The sequence below is a fragment of the Ranitomeya variabilis genome, chromosome 5, assembly GCF_051348905.1.
Source record: "Ranitomeya variabilis isolate aRanVar5 chromosome 5, aRanVar5.hap1, whole genome shotgun sequence".
Classification (NCBI taxonomy): Eukaryota; Metazoa; Chordata; class Amphibia; order Anura; family Dendrobatidae; genus Ranitomeya; species Ranitomeya variabilis.
The window spans coordinates 266,135,994-266,153,301 of NC_135236.1; the positions used below are offsets into that span (position 1 = coordinate 266,135,994).

The following is a 17,308-nucleotide window of genomic DNA, read 5'->3' on the forward strand; positions in this document are numbered from 1 at the left end:
TCCCCTTCTCCGCGATCACCCCCCCCTTCTCGCGCATCCCCTCATCACCCCCCCCCTTCTCGCGCATCCCCTCATCACCCCCCCCCCCTTCTCGCGCATCCCCTCATCACCCCCCCCTTCTCGCGCATCCCCTCATCACCCCCTCCCTTCTCCACGCATCCCCTCATCACACCCCCTCCCTTTTCCGTGCATCCCCCTCATCACTCCCCTCCCTTCTCCGCGCATCCCCTCATCACCCCCCCCCCCTTCTCGCGCATCCCCTCATCACCCCCCATCACCTGCATCCCCTCCCTTCTCCACACCTCTCCTCACCTCTCCTCATTACCTCCCCCCCCCTTTTCCACACATCTGATCGACGCTCCTCCTTCTCCACACAGCCCCTCGGCTTGCCCCCTTCTCCACACAGCCCCTCGGCTTGCCCCCTTCTCCACACAACCCCTCATCACCTTCCCTATGCAGCCCCACTCAAGTAACATCAACACTTTCCAAAATCCCTCCTCGGAGCACTCACACGGAGTCCTGGCTCCTCATTCCTATTTGGCCACTGTGCAGCCCCTCGGTCCTCTCCTCTCCACGGCTCCATTGCTCAGCTTCTCCGGCAGCCTCAGCAGTGCACAACACGGCTTCCCGCTATCTGTTCGTCAGTGGACTGAAGGAGGCCCCGCCCCTTCCGGTGACATCGTTACCTCAAAAAAATCTACTCCGTTCTAGACGCTCCCCTCACACATGGCGCCTCCGCCATTCTGCTCCCGGCCGCGCTCCTGCCTCTCCTCATACCCGCGTCTATCTTCTCCTCAGCTCCATTCCCGCGGCCTCCCTGTGCTGCGCGCACGCAGGCTCAGCGGCTCCCGGCGTGATACAGCTGAAGTCCCCGCCTCCATTAGCGGGCCTCCTCGCCCCTCCCTTCACTAGCCAGTCCCCTCCTCTTCCCCAGGCCCAGTCTTTCTCCGCCATGTTAGTTCCTCCAGGTCCCGGCCTACTGATCAGGCCAATTCCCTACATGATCCTGTGGTTGTGGACTGCGCTACGTCCCCGGTGGCAGTAGCGGTGGTCGGAGGACACAGGGCGGGGTAAGTGGGCGGCGGGGCCTGTGCAGAGAGCGGGCTGGATGTGTACTGGGGTCATGTATACACACTGGCACCGGAGTGTACCCGGTGTGTGCCAGGCACTGCAGCAGATGTGTGCAGGCCCCTGTGTAAGGTGTGTGCAGTCATGGCTGCTCCTGTGTGTGATGGAGGGCGTGCAGGGGACCTGTCACATGCATGTTGCTGGCACCTTACATCCCACCTCTGGGTACTGACAGTTCCGTGTGTCATCTATGGGGACCCCTCTGTCACATTTGTGGGTGGTGGTATCACGTTGGGGGCCACCCCTACTGTCATGCGTACTGGGGGGTGGTGTCACGTTGGGGGCCACCCCTACTGTCACGTGTGCGGGGGTGGTGTCACGTTGGGGGCCACCCCCTACTGTCACGCGTGCTGGGGGGGTGGTGTCACGTTGGGGGCCACCCCCTACTGTCACGTGTGAGGGGGTGGTGTCACGTTGGGGGCCACCCCCTACTGTCACGTGTGAGAGGGTGGTGTCACGTTGGGGGCCACCCCCTACTGTCACGTGTGAGGGGGTGGTGTCACGTTGGGGGCCACCCCTACTGTCACGTGTGAGGGGGTGGTGTCACGTTGGGGGCCACCCCCTACTGTCACGTGTGAGAGGGTGGTGTCACGTTGGGGGCCACCCCCTACTGTCACGTGTGAGGGGGTGGTGTCACGTTGGGGGCCACCCCTACTGTCACGTGTGAGGGGGTGGTGTCACGTTGGGGGCCACCCCCTACTGTCACATGTGCGGGGGGTGGTGTCGCGTTGGGGGCCACCCCCTACTGTCACGTGTGCGGGGGTGTGGTGTCGCATTGGTGGCCACCCCTATTGTCACGCGTGCTGAGGGGTGTCACGTTGGGGGGCCACCCCTACTGTGACGTGTGCGGGGGTGGTGTCACGTTGGGGGCCACCCCTACTGTCACGTGTGCGGGGTGGTGTCATGTTGGGGGCCACCCCTACTGTCACATGTGCGGGGGTGGTGTCGCGTTGGGGGCCACCCCCTACTGTCACGTGTGCGGGGGTGTGGTGTCGTGTTGGTGGCCACCCCTATTGTCACGCGTGCTGAGGGGTGGTGTCACGTTGGGGGCCACCCCTACTGTCACGTGTGCAGGGGTGGTGTCACGTTGGGGGCCACCCCTACTGTCACATGTGCGGGGTGGTGTCATGTTGGGGGCCACCCCTACTGTCATGCGTGCTGGGGGGTGGTATCATGTTGGGGGCCACCCCTACTGCCACGCGTGCTGGGGGGTGGTGTCACGTTGGGGACCACCCCCTACTGTCACGTGTGAGGGGGTGGTGTCACGTTGGGGGCCACCCCCTACTGTCACGTGTGAGGGGGTGGTGTCACGTTGGGGGCCACCCCCTACTGTCACGTGTGAGAGGGGGTGGTGTCACGTTGGGGGCCACCCCCTACTGTCACGTGTGAGAGGGGGTGGTGTCACGTTGGGGGCCACCCCTACTGTCACATGTGCAGGGGTGGTGTCGCGTTGGGGGCCACCCCTACTGTCACATGTGCAGGGGTGGTGTCGCGTTGGGGGCCACCCCCTACTGTCACGTGTGCGGGGGATGGTGTCACTTTTGGGGGTACACCCCCTCTCATGCATGCGGTGGGTGGGGTCACTTTGGGGGGACACTCCCTCTGTCACTTGTGTGGGGGGTGGTGTCACGTTGGGGGGGGGGCCTTTGTCATGCTTGTTACACGACTTCCCCAGAGATATTACTAGGAAACTGGTAAATAAAAAAGCGCCGCTCCATCAGGTTTTCTTATTTCAGCGCTGAAGTGGTGCCACTAATGTAAGTTTCCCTGACTCTACTCGCCCATTACTGTCTTCACCTGCTATCAGTGGCGCTCTGGTTGGTCTCCATCAGTTTATGACCTGCTGGGTCACTCCAGTGTGGAGGTCACTACTCAGTGACGAGAACGAGGCCATCATAGACTTACACTGAGCGCTTGTGACTGTTATATCTGGTTTTTGGTCAGTCAGAAGTCGCGGTTACAAGATGGCAGATCGGGACCGGAGCTGTGCCAAGAATAGCCATAGATGGCAGCTGGTGAGTAGAATACTAGGTGCAGGGATCTTGCATTAGTTGCATCACTCAAGTGCTGAAATAGAAGAAAACTGCTGGAGTGGTGCTTTATAGGGGACCTGTCACATCATGAATGCCGGCAGCGTGTTGAAGCTAAACACATAAGCATTTATGTTTGTCGGAAAAGATTATAACTTGTCATGTACTAATGTAAATCCCTGCTCTCACTGATCCTGCATGTCCATGTAGAAGATAAAGCTGTCGATCATAGATTTGGACCACCCATTGGAATCATATGCTCCAAATCATAAGGAACTTTACATTATGACATACCTGCAGTCTGACCTGTGTAGAGGAGGAGCACAGCAGAATGATGTTTAAGCATGTTGAAAAGTGTCACTGCAACCTGTATCTTATTAACTTAATTGAGATCCCTGGTGTCTGTATGGGTCCTGGAGGCCACTGGGTCGTCCTACTCTGTGATTGATAGACAGCTATGTCTACAGGCTCAGTCGTACAGGGCAGACTGTCAGTCACTGAGTAGAACCGCCCACTGGAACCATGCACACATACACCAGGGATTTCAGTGAATAAAATGCAAGTTTTACCTAAACTTTTCCCACAGATCTGCTCCGCTCCTGCTCTATAGCATCCTGTCTGCAGGTCAGATACAATTTACAATATGACAGGTTCTATTTACAGAGCGTATGCCATTTTTTTCAATCTACATGTATAAATTACATCTATATATATGTATGTATACGTATATTTATATATACATATTTTTAGCACATAATCCAATATACTGTGTATAGTTGCAGTGGATACGACATAGATTCTTTTTTCTTATATTCTCCCCCTTTCCCTCCCAAATAGTTTTATGCAGAAAGATGGGTGTTATTAGAACATTAATTGAGACATATGTCATATTAAAAATATATATATATTTGCTTATGCATAATATACGCAGACTTTAAGTTTATAATCCCTAATATAGGATATAGACTTATATTGCATATAGTATTTCCTCCCCCGTTTTTCTCCGCCTTTCCTTTCTTTTTCAGTTTTTTCATTCTCCTGTGTCCCCGCAGTCATATACAGAAAACTAAATAGCAATAGCGAGTGCTATGTGCTCTATTAGAATCGTACTATCGGTGTATTTTTCTTCCCACGCTGGGATCCCGGTGGTGCGCATGCGCGGTCTGTGTCTGTGAGTTCCGGTACTCTGCGTCCATGGTTTCTAGGTTACGCCGGGTACTCCGTCCCTGTGCGGCCGGCCATGTGACGTGGAGACCGGAAGTGGCGGACCTCCTGACCGCGCACGCGCCGATAACACTTGGGCTTCAGCGTTTGGTAGCGCACACTATAAAAACAGCCCATAATGATTTCCTAGCACCCCCTGACGAAGGAAATATCCGAAACGCGCGTCGGGCGCCCGCAGGTTCAGGACCCTACACACCCCCAGGTATTTGCAAGAGCGCTATTGTTGCAGCATTATACCGCTGTGTGTGGACATTTGTCCTGTCATTTTGATTCTGGCACCAGGCACGGAAGCACCTCTTTACATGTGGTGTTAATCATCTTGATATAGTGCACCTTTTTAGAAGTTTCTCTGCACACGATTTGGTTTTGCTTATTGCTGCTACTGCGTACTTTGCACATTCTTATGGTATTATGGCATGACTTTTATATAACGTTTTATATACCGCTGTGTGTGGACATTTGTCTTATTATTTTTGATTCAAGCACTAGGCACGAAAGCACTTTTTAAGATACGTGGTGCTAATCAATTCTGATATAGTGCACCTTTTTTAGAATTTCCCTTGCACACGATTTGGTTTTGTTTACAGCTGCTATTGCGTACTTTGCACATTCTCATGGTATTATGGCTTGATTTTTTCACAAATAAGAAGTTGTAATTATTTTTCTTTTGCACCTTTTAAAAAACTTTTTTTTAAAATTTTTTTTGCACTTTATTACGCACACAGCGTTATCAAATGAAAATATAATAGTTTTTTATATTTTATGCATATACTTGGGGTACAACTGTATAGGGGCATTTTTATCTTGTTCCTGCGGTGATTTCATATATACATGTTTATATAACTTTTATATTATATTGACCAAAAAATTTTTTTATTTACATTCTGTAGTAATTTTTTTGCCATTTCTAGAAATAAAGGCTCATTTAAATGACTCCCTAAGCCTCAAAACTTTCTGGTGTTTTCTGTATCTAAGGTGGTTTTAGTTCTTGGGTCTCCCACAATTTACAATATGACAGGTTCTATTTACAGAGCGTATGCCATTTTTTTCAATCCACCATACGGTTCCCGAGATGTAGGCCTTTTTATTTAGTGATAGGACATCATGAACTATGTGACAGGTTCCCTTTAAGAACAAATATGGTAGCATAAAAGGAACATACGGTACATCCATTCCTGCTCCTGGATACCGGCACATCCTGTTCTTCATCAGCTCTTTACTCATTGCACACAGTCTTTTACTTCTTGAAGTATGTTTCCATGGTCAGGAATGGCGTTTTTTCAGCATGCGTTTTTGATGAGTGTTTGATGCGTTTTTTCATTGCTTGCATTTTTTTTATCACTTGAAATAAAGCTAATTGAAAGTTGGCTTTTGGGAAGGGAAAAAAAGTGATTTTCTGTTTGCAGATATATTGGGGTATGTTCCCATGGTCAGTAAACGCTGCGGGTTGTACGCTGTGTACATCTGCAGCGTCCAACCCGCAGCCTCCAGCTGTTACAGCATAGTTGATGGGATTTCAAGAAATCCCATGCCCACTATGTGTGCACCAGTGCCCGCAGCTCACCCGCAGAGATGGACATGTGGCACGTTTTTCCAGACCGCAGCATGTCAATTTATGTAACGGAGACGCTCAGTCTCCGCTGCTTAAATTATCCATACACTATCGTTGGATGCGGTAAAACCGCATTATCTTCCTAGTCACATGCATATTAAGTGCGGTAACGCAGCTTACTATTCCTTTTGTACTAATTTACAGTAAATAATGGTAAATCTTTTGACACAGCTAGACATATATGGCACAGGAAGTGGAGGAAAGCACAGAGAGATGTCCCCTCCTTTTTATTAAATAATAATTAAAAAAGAAAAAATAAATGTGATCCCCCTATATTTGTCAACCAGCCAGAGTAAAGCAGACTACTGGGACTGGTATTTCAGGCTGGTAAGGATCCAATATCCATGAACTTTACCAGCCTGATAATACCAGGCCACAGCAGTCTGCTTACCTTTGATGGATTGCAGAAATAGTGGGATCGCCTCTAAAAAAACCAAACAAAATAGAGTGGGGTCCCCCTATTTTTGTTAACCAGCCAAGGATAAAGCAGACAGCTGTGGCCTAGTATTCACAGGCTGTCGAGGCCAATGGATTTTGGCCCTCACTAGCCTAAAAATAGCAGCCTGCAGCCGCCCCACAATTTGCACATTCAAAGATGTGCCAATTGTGGCAGTTTACCCGGCTCTTCCCACTTGCCCTGTAGCGGTGGAAGGTGGGGTAATATTTGTGGGGTTGATGTCACCTTTGTATTGTCGGGGTGACATCAAGCCCACGGCTTGGTAATGGAGAGGCATCTGTAAGACATCTATTACTAATCATATAGTTATATGGTAAATAAAGACACAGCGACAATAAAGTCCTTTAATTGAAATAATGACACAGACTCCTTTATTATTCTTAATTAAACCATACTTTCTGCATCACTTATTCCACCGACGTCCTTGTTCTCCTGTAAGAGAATTAAAATAAAAAAGCAACAATATCCTTGCCTGTCTGCCGAGAAGATATACAGACTGTCTCACGACGAGTCCAGCTCTTCTACATCTGGATGCCTTTGGTTATATGGTAAATAAGGACACAGCGACAATAAAGTCCTTTAACCCCTTAATGACAGCCAATACGTCTTTTAACTGACCTGAGATATAAGAGAATAGCCTCCCCATACATGTGACAATCCAGCAGCTGTCGGCTGTACACTATAGCTGACAACTTGCTGTATCAGCCATGATCAGTGTTTGCACCATCCAAATCTGTTTAACCCCTTAGATGCTGCTGTCAATAGTGACTACATCATTATAAATGGTTAAAAGAGTGTGAGGGCTTCCTCTTTAACCAAATTGGTGCCCTCAGATCATGATTTTGTGGTCCTGATGTTTGCCATGGCAATTCATGACCAAATAGTGGCCTTAGGGTACTGTCTCACAGTGGCACTTTTGTCGCTACGACGGTACGATCCGTGACGTTCCAGCGATATCCATACGATATCGCTGTATCTGACACGCAGCAGCGATCAGGGACCCTGCTGAGAATCGTACGTCGTAGCAGATCGTTTGGAACTTTCTTTCGTCGCTGGATCTCCCGCTGTCATCGTTGGATCGGTGTGTGTGACACCGATCCAACGATGCGTTCGCTTGTAACCAGGGTAAACATCGGGTTACTAAGCGCAGGGCCCCGCTTAGTAACCCGATGTTTACCCTGGTTACCATCGTAAAAGTAAAAAAACCCAAACAGTACATACTCACATTCCGGTGTCCGTCTGCTTCCCGCTCTGACTGACTGCCGGCCGGAATGTAAGAGCAGAGCACAGCGGTGACGTCACCGCTGTGATCTGCTTTCACTTTACGGCGGCACTCAGTCAGAGCGGGAAGCAGACGGCAAGGGACCTGACGGACACCGGAATGTGAGTATGTACTGTTTGTTTGTTTTTTTACTTTTACGATGGTAACCAGGGTAAACATCGGGTTACTAAGCGCGGCCCTGCGCTTAGTAACCCGATGTTTACCCTGGTTACCTGGGGCCTTCGGCATTGTTGGTCGCTGGAGAGCGGTCTGTGTGACAGCTCCCCAGCGACCACACAACGACTTTCCAACGATCACGGCCAGGTCGTATTGCTGGTCGTGATCGTTGGAAAGTTGCAGAGTGTGACAGTACCCTTAGAGTCTGACGGCTGTAGTAATCTGTTCAGAAGTTAGAGACATTTAGGTGGTAAAAATACACATTTTGATTTCTGTCATGTCACTTTGCATTAATTCTCCTTTATTATTCTTAATTAAACCATACTTTCTGCATCACTTATTCCACCGACGTCCTTGTTCTCCTGTAAGAGAATTAAAATAAAAAAGCAACAATATCCTTACCTGTCTGCCGAGAAGATATACAGACTGTCTCACAACGAGTCCAGCTCTTCTACATCTGGATGCCTTTGGCTGAACGGTGGCATTATGCCACCATTCAGCCTGACATCCAGACACAGCGGAGCTTGAAGATGATCACCGGAGTTATCCCCGGTGGTCACGTGCATGGCAGTTCTCGCGGTCAGCTCATCTCATCGCGAGAACTGCAGTGTAGGTGTACTTCTGGCAGAAACAAGGTACACCTTTATTTAAATTAGTACATATGCGTAGTAAGCTGCATTTCCGCATTTAATACGCATGTGACTATAAAGATAATGCGGTTTTATTGCATCTAATGATAGTGAATGGGTAATAGTCTCCCCTACATAAATTGACATGCTGAGGTCTGGAAAGAGGTGCCTCATGTCCGTCTCCGCAGGTAAGTCGGAGGCGTCCGTGCACACATTGTGGGCATAGGATTTATTGAAATCCCATCCACTATGCTGTAACATCATGACGCTGTGGGTTTGACGCTGCTGATGTACGCAGCGTCCAACCCGCAGCGTTTACTGACCTTGGGAACATACCCTTGTGGATCTGTCACTATACATCACATGTAATGTCTGATGAGGCTAGTCCAACACCTGCTTGCCCCCGGACACCTCAGAAATAACCTGAACATTTAACTGAATGCCCAAACATGTATGTTAGCAGGCTTTCACAGTTGAACAGAGCGGCACCATGCATGCTCAACTTTTTACAGTTACTGTCCAGACAACTAGATTCCAACTTTTACTTGGATGGACAGTATTCTTTTTTACAGGGAATAACTTCCTGAACGCTGGGGTCTAGCTGCTCAGACCCTCACTAATCCCAAAAATGGGGCTCTGAAGAGTGGAGTTGAGGCCGAGCAGGCACATGAACTTTCCGTTCATTCTCAACAAGGGGACCGAAGATAGCTAAGGGCAGTGCTCCGCTTTCTTCGGGGGTCTCATTGCGTGTGAATGGAGAGAAGACGTGCATGCTCATCCTCTGCTCCATTCTGACAGGGCCCTTCAGAGACCCATTCTCTGTATCGGTGGATGTTTCAGCAGTCGGACCCTCAGCGATTGGAAAGCTGTCCCTAATCCGTAGGGGTTCATTTGTAATCTTGGACCGCTCATCCAAAAATCATATATTGATCTAATGGCGCTAGGCAAAAATTTCCAAATCTGAACATGAGGCTCTTAGTTTAACATTCAGATCAGACTGTATGAAGCCCACTGCCACGTCACAGCGAACCTGTCAGTGAGTCCCTAACTATATATAGTCTTAGGGCTCCTACTCACTTGCTCGAGACTCGGATGAGTCTCGCACGGCAATGCACCTGGTACAGAGGAGCGGAGCATGCGGATGCATGTATTTCTATGCGGCCGCACGCTCCAATCTGGTTTTAAACATGCAAGACTCATCCGAGTTGCTCGCAAGTGAGTAGGAGCCCTTAAAGGTGCGGCACGCCTCCCATTTGGCACAGGCATTTTTAATTAGCAGGAAACACCAAGAGGGGTTCCGCCTAGTTTTGCTTTCAGTTCAGTCTGAGAGTTTGTGGATGGTGAGGTTTTTTTTTTTTTCTCTCCTCCTTTCACTTGGTGTTGGTGCTGTGTGGCGGCCATTGTTGCTGTGGTTTTGTGCCTGTGGGGCAGTATGGCCGGGAATCATGGGGCCTCAGCTTTGAAGCATGGACGCTGTGAGGGGCCCTGCTGATGCACTGCTGCTGCGACAGTGATTATCGCACAACACCACACCTTTAAGGCTATGAAAAGGTAGGGACCCCCTGAGAGGTTTGCCATGATATAGTCTGATTAGAATGTTAACCCCTTCCCGACCTTTGACGCCACGTAGGCGTCATGAAAGTCGGTGCCAATCCGACCCATGACGCCTATGTGGCGTCATGGAATGATCGCGTCCCTGCAGATCGGGTGAAAGGGTTAACTCCTATTTCACCCGATCTGCAGGGAGAGGGGGAGTTGTACTTCAGCCCAGGGGGGGTGGCTTTGCCCCCACGGGCCTACGATCGCTCTGAATGGCTGTTGAAAGTGCAACAGCCAATCAGAGCAATTTGCAATATTTCACCTATGAAAATGGTGAAATATTGCAATCCAGCCATGGCCGATGCTGCAATAGCATCTGCCATGGCTGGAAATCATGTTCTGCCCCCCCCACCGCCCCCGATCTCCTCCCCAGTCCTCCGTTCTGTCCGGTACCCCCCTCCGTCCCCCTGTCCGCTCCCCCGTGCTCCTGTCCGCTCCCCCCGTCCTCCGATCCCCCCATCCTGTGCTCCGATCCACCACCCCCTCATACTTACCGAGCCTCCCGAAGTCGGTCCGTCTTCTCCCTGGGCGCCGCCATCTTCCAAAATGGCGGGCGCATGCGCAGTGCGCCCGCCGAATCTGCCGGCCGGCAGATGCGTTCCATGTACATTTTGATCACTGTGGTAAACTTATCACAGTGATCAAAATAAAAAAATAGTAAATGACCCCCCCCCCCCCTTTATCACCCCCATAGGTAGGGACAATAATAAAATAAAGAAAATATTTTTTTTTCCCACTAGGGTTAGAACTAGGGTTAGGGGTAGGGTTAGCGTTAGAATTAGGCTATGTGCACACGGTGTGGATTTGGCTGCGGATCCGCAGCGGATTGGCCGCTGCGGATTCATAGCAGTGTTCCATCAGGTTTACAGTACCATGTAAACCTATGGAAAACAAAATCCGCTGTGCCCATGGTGCGGAAAATACCGCACGGAAATGCTGCGCTGTATTTTCCGCAGCATGTCAATTCTTTGTGCGGATTTCGCAGCGTTTTACAGCTGTTCCTCAATAGGAATCCGTAGGTGAAATCCGCATAAAAAACACTGGAAATCCGTGGTAAATCCGCAGGTAAAACGCAGTGCCTTTTACCTGCGGATTTTTCAAAAATGGTGCGGAAAAATCTCACACGAATCCGCAACGTGGGCACATAGCCTTAGGGTTAGGGTTGGAATTAGAGTTAGGGTTGGAATTAGGGCTAGGGTTGGAAATAGGATTAAGAATAGGCTTGTGGTTAGGGGTGTGTTGGGGTTAGGGTTGGGGTTAGGGTTGGGATTAGGGTTAGGGTTGTGGTTAGGGGTGTGTTGGGGTTGGGTTGTGATTAGGGTTATGGCTAGAGTTGGGATTAGGGTTAGGGGTGTGTTGGGGTTAGGGTTGGGATTAGGGTTAGGGGTGTGTTGGGGTTAGTGTTGGAGTTAGAATTGAGGGGTTTCCACTGTTTAGGCACATCAGGGGTCTCCAAACGCAACGTGGCGCCACCATTGATTCCAGCCAATCTTGCGTTCAAAAAGTCAAATGGTGCTCCCTCCCTTCCGAGCCCCGACGTGTGCCCAAACAGTGGTTTACCCCCACATATGGGGTACCAGCATACTCAGGACAAACTGGGCAACAATTATTGGGGTCCAATTTCTCCTGTTACCCTTGCAAAAATAAAACATTGCTTGCTAAAACATAATTTTAGAGGAATGAAAAATGATTTTTTATTTTCACGGCTCTGCGTTATAAACTTCTGTGAAGCACTTGGGGGTTCAAAGTGCTCACTATACATCTAGATAAGTTCCTTGGGGGGGTCTAGTTTCCAAAATGGGGTCACTTGTGGGGGTTTCTACTGTTTAGGCACATCAGGGGCTCTGGAAATGGAATGTGACGCACGCAGACCACTCCATCAAAGCCTGCATTTCAAAACGTCACTACCTCCCTTCCGAGCCCCGACTTGTGCCCAAACAGTGGTTTACCCCCACATATGGGGTATCAGTGTACTCAGGACAAACTGGGCAACAACTATTGGGGTCCAATTTCTCCTGTTACCCTTGTGAAAATAAAAAATTGCTTGCTAAAACATCATTTTTAAGGAAAGAAAAATGATTTTTTATTTTCACGGCTCTGCGTTGTAAACTTCTGTGAAGCACTTGGGGGTTCAAAGTGCTCACCACATATCTAGATAAGTTTCTTGGGGGGTCTAGTTTCCAAAATGGGGTCACTTGTGGGGGGTTTCTACTGTTTAGGCACATCAGGGGCTCTGCAAATGGAATGTGACGGATGCAGACCTCTCCATCAAAGCATGCATTTCAATACATCACTACCTCCCTTCCGAGCCCCGACTTGTGCCCAAACAGTGGTTTACCCCCACATATTGGGTATCAGCGTACTCAGGAGAAACTGGACAACAACTTTTGGGGTCCAATTTCTCCTGTTACCCTTGGGAAAATAAAAAATTGTGGGCTAAAATATCATTTTTGAGAAAAGAAAAATTATTTTTTATTTTCATGGCTCTGCGTTATAAACTTCTGTGAAGCACTTGGGGGTTCAAAGTACTCACCACACATCTAGATTAGTTCCTTGGGAGGTCTAGTTTCCAAAATGGGGTCACTTGTGGGGGAGCTCCAATGTTTAGGCACACAGGGGCTCTCCAAACGCGACATGGTGTCCGCTAATGATTGGAGCTAATCTTCCATTCAAAAAGCCAAATGGCGTGCCTTCCCTTCCGAGCCCTGCCGTGCGCCCAAACAGTGGTTTACCCCCACATATGGGGTATCATTGTACTCAGGACAAACTGGACAACAACATTTGGGGTCCAATTTCTCCTGTTACCCTTGGGAAAATAAAAAATTCTGGGCTAAAAATCATTTTTGAGGAAAGAAAAATTATTTTTTATTTTCACGGCTCTGCGGTATAAACTTCTGTGAAGTACTTGGGGGTTCAAAGTGCTCACCACACATCTAGATTAGTTCCTTGGGAGGTCTAGTTTCCAAAATGGGGTCACTTGTGGGGGAGCTCCAATGTTTAGGCACACAGGGGCTTTCCAAACGCGACATGGTGTCCACTAACGATGGAGATAATTTTTCATTCAAAAAGTGAAATGGCGCTCCTTCCCTTCCGAGCCTTGCCATGTGCCCAAACAGTGGTTTACCCCCACATGTGAGGTATCGGTGTACTCAGGAGAAATTGCCCAACAAATTTTAGGATCCATTTTATCCTGTTGCCCATGTGAAAATGAAAAAATTGAGGCTAAAATAATTTTTTTGTGAAAAAAAAGTACTTTTTCATTTTTATGGACCAATTTGTGAAGCACCTGGGGGTTTAAAGTGCTCACTATGCTTCTACATAAGTTCCTTGGGGGGTCTAGTTTCCAAAATGGGGTCACTTGTGGGGAAGCTCCAATGTTTAGGCACACGGGGGCTCTCCAAACGCGACATGGTGTCCGCTAAAGATTGGAGCCAATTTTTCATTCAAAAAGTCAAATGGCGCTCCTTCCCTTCCGAGCCCTGCCGTGCGCCCAAACAGTGGTTTACCCCCACATATGAGGTATCAGCGTACTCAGGACAAATTGGACAACAACGTTCGTGGTCCAGTTTCTCCTTTTACCCTTGGGAAAATAAAAAAATTGTTGCTAAAATATCATTTTTGTGACTAAAAAGTTAAATGTTCATTTTTTACTTCCATGTTGCTTCTGCTGCTGAGAAACACCTGAAGGGTTAATAAACTTCTTGAATGTGGTTTTGAGCACCTTGAGGGGTGCAGTTTTTAGAATGGTGTCACTTTTGGGTATTTTCAGCCATATAGAACCCTCAAAATGACTTCAAATGTGAGGTGGTCCCTAAAAAAAATGGTTTTGTAAATTTTGTTGTAAAAATGAGAAATCACTGGTCAAATTTTAACCCTTATAATTTCCTAGCAAAAAAAAAAATTTGTTTCCAAAATTGTGCTGATGTAAAGTAGACATGTGGGAAATGTTATTTATTAACTATTTTGTGTCACATAACTCTGGTTTAACAGAAAAAAAATTAAAAATGTGAAAATTGCAAAATTTTCAAAATTTTCACCAAATTTCTGTTTTTTTCACAAATAAACTCAGAAATTATCGACCTAAATTTACCACTAACATGAAGCCCAATATGTCATGAAAAAACAATCTCAGAATCGCTAGGATCCGTTGAAGCGTTCCTGAGTTATTACCTCATAAAGGGACACTGGTCAGAATTGCAAAAAACGGCAAGGTCATTAAGGCCAAAATAGGCTGGGTCATGAAGGGGTTAAAGGGACTCTGTGAGCAGAGAATGACTGTTCAAACCAAGCACAGGTGCTCGGTGCTCCATGGCTGAGAAAATTATTTATATACACTTTCCCAGCTGCTTGGTTTCCATCTATCTACAACACCCTTCCCTGGCTCTGTGAAACCAGAGTTGTCAATCAAATAAGGGGGGAGAGTGGAGATAGATGGAAACCTAGCAGTTGGGAAGGTGGATATAAATAAAAGACTCCGCCATGGAGCACCGAGCGCCTGTACTTGATTTGAACAATCATCCTGTGCTGACAGTCCCTTTAAACTAACAATCTCATGTTCAGTTTTGTAAATTTTTGCCTAGTGGCAACAGATCGATATATGATTTTTGCATGTGTGGTCCGTGCCCTTTTTCTACAGTGCAGCATGAATCAGACACTGGCCGCCGTGTTTTAACCCTGAGTATTTTACCGTGAAATGCAGTTTCAAAGATTACATACCGTACTTAAAAGAAATGTCCAGGAACTATAGCAGCACAAGTACATTTTGTTCTGTAGTTTATATGACTCTATGAAGTGATGGTATAGTGTAAGTTTGCTGAAATCAAATCTTCTGTTTAGGTCAAGGTTGCATTTTTAAAGTGAGCCTATTATCAATTTTTTGGGGGGACATGACAGTAGACACAACTGTACAGACACTAGTTCCCCCTCATAAACCTGATACACTTTTTTTTTTTTTTTTTTCCTAGAGCCTTGATATACCAGTCAAGAGAAGAAGCCATATGCAAATCTGGCATGGTGTGCAGGGGGCGTGTCAAGGCGCTTCTACTGCTTCTTCCTATTGCATTGGCACACCCCCATTGCACTTCCAGCCTGATTTGAATACAGTTTCTGTGGTAGGTTTCTTATATCTAGTATTGTTTTATTGGGGGTCAGACTCCGAGTCTGCTATACCACTACTTTTTATAGATAAAAGTATGCTGACAGGTTCCACTTACAGTGACCATACACATTAAGGGTATGTGCACACATATTTTTGAGGGCTGCGGATTTTTCCGCAGCGGATTTCATAACTCCGCAGGTAAAAGGCACTGAGTTTTACCTGCAGATTTACCGCGTTTTTTATGCTGAATTTGTGCGGATTCCTATTATGGAGCAGGTGTAAACCGCTGCGGAATCCGCACAAAGAATTGACATGCTGCGGAATGTAAACCGCAGCGTTTCCGCGCGTTTTTTTTCTGCAGCATGGGCACTGCGAATTGCGTTTTCCATAGGTTTACATGGTACTGTAAACTCATGGAAAGCTGCAAAATCCACAACGTGTGCACATAGCCTAAAGGAAAGTCAGCTGAAGCCTTGACCATCTACTGTGTATGGATGTGCCATGGCTTTCCCTGAATGGTAAGTGTCTTGGGGAAAGAATGGTCAGGCATGTTGGATTTCAGCATGCCTCATCATTTTGTTTTCCAGGTAGATAAACGATGGTGGACCACTTTCCCCCTTTTTGGGCACAGTTGCGCATTTAGTATAGTGTACACATTTAGGGAGGTAAAGAGGAATAACAGTCAGTTAGATGCTTATTTGTGTATCTTCGGTATATGGCCTCCTACAGTGATCACTGTGTGCAGTGCGTTATACGATTGCCTTCCATAGCCCTCACTGTTTTTCTTCTGGGTTTGTGTCTTCCAGGGTTTGTGTGCGGCATCTACATTAAGTGGAGCCATGCATTAGCACTACCAGGTAAGTCTCCAGTTTTCATTCGCTCGGTGTGAATAATTAACCACGTCTGTAACTTCCATGGAAGTCTTAAATAGGAAATGACTAATTCTTTTGTGTGCAACTAGAAATTGCAGGAACGGTGTTAGAAGAAATGCTTCCGGTGGATTACTGTGTGATCTTGTTAGATTCAGTCCATGAGTTCTCCATAGCCGGACTAATATTTCTATATTTATGGCCATAAGACTTTGGTGATAAATGTTAGTTCTTAGGTGATCAGATCATTTCTTGGGTAACGACGATTGGTGTGGGTATACACATTTATCTGCTGTGAGTAATCTAACATTGTCGCAGAACTGCTGTAGCCTATCCAGTATGGCTGTTGTTTTAGTTCCCACAATATTGATTTTGGTGAATATCAACATTTTTATTATCCCTCTCCCACCCTCTTTGGGCAGAGCTAATATTGGGATCAATGGTGAAGAGCCATGAGGTGGGTGTGTTGCTTGTCGGGGCTGTGCCACCGGAGGTTGTACTTGTCATGTGGTGGTCTCTGCTGCTCCTGTTTGCCGTGTAATGTTTGCTAGTAGCCGTGCTACAAGAGCATTCCCGCTGTGTGGTCATATGTTAATGAACCTGGTAAAACAGCCGTGGGCCCTGGTCTCATCTAGTCATCTAGTAGAACATGATGGACCGAGCCAGGCTCGCTCCATTGGGGACTATAAGTTGTAGTAAAGAGGGACTATGCACTACCTGAATGTCTGCGAGAGAAGGACACATCTGACCAGCACCCTGTACTCAGCCCTGCTTGTCATTCATGTACAACCCAACATATATTATACCTGCTATAACTGCATTGTTGTAGGGCTGAATGTTTTATAAGGTACACCATTATTATATCGCCCCAAAACAGGGTATAACACAGCTTGCATCATTATACTGTATAGTGCACTGCCCCACAATCATGTGAATTATAACACTGCCATAATATCACACAGCCCCACAAGTTATGGATAACACACCTTCCATTATATACCGTATTTCCAAAAATCATGTACACTATGCAACACTTTTGTCACATAGCCCCACAAGTCATATATAACACGCCTACCATTATATATAGCGCACCTTCCATTATATAGCATATCCCCCACAATCCTGTAAAGTATATGACTATTATGTCACACAGCCTCACAAACGTCCGGTATAATACACCTTACAGTATATAGCATACCACCCACAATCGTGTACACTATATAA

General features: G+C 47.4%; 1 protein-coding gene across 3 annotated transcripts in view; it reads left to right on the forward strand.

Moving 5' to 3' along the window:
- The first annotated feature begins 716 nt into the window (after positions 1-716).
- ZNF592 (zinc finger protein 592) overlaps positions 717-17,308 on the forward strand; it is a 91,657-nt gene continuing 75,065 nt past the window's right edge. For all 3 annotated transcript variants that reach the window (XM_077264223.1, XM_077264224.1, XM_077264225.1), the window contains exons 1-2: positions 717-1,070; positions 16,022-16,072. The gene's annotated coding sequence lies outside the window, so the exon portion shown is untranslated. The remainder of the gene's footprint in view (positions 1,071-16,021; positions 16,073-17,308) is intronic.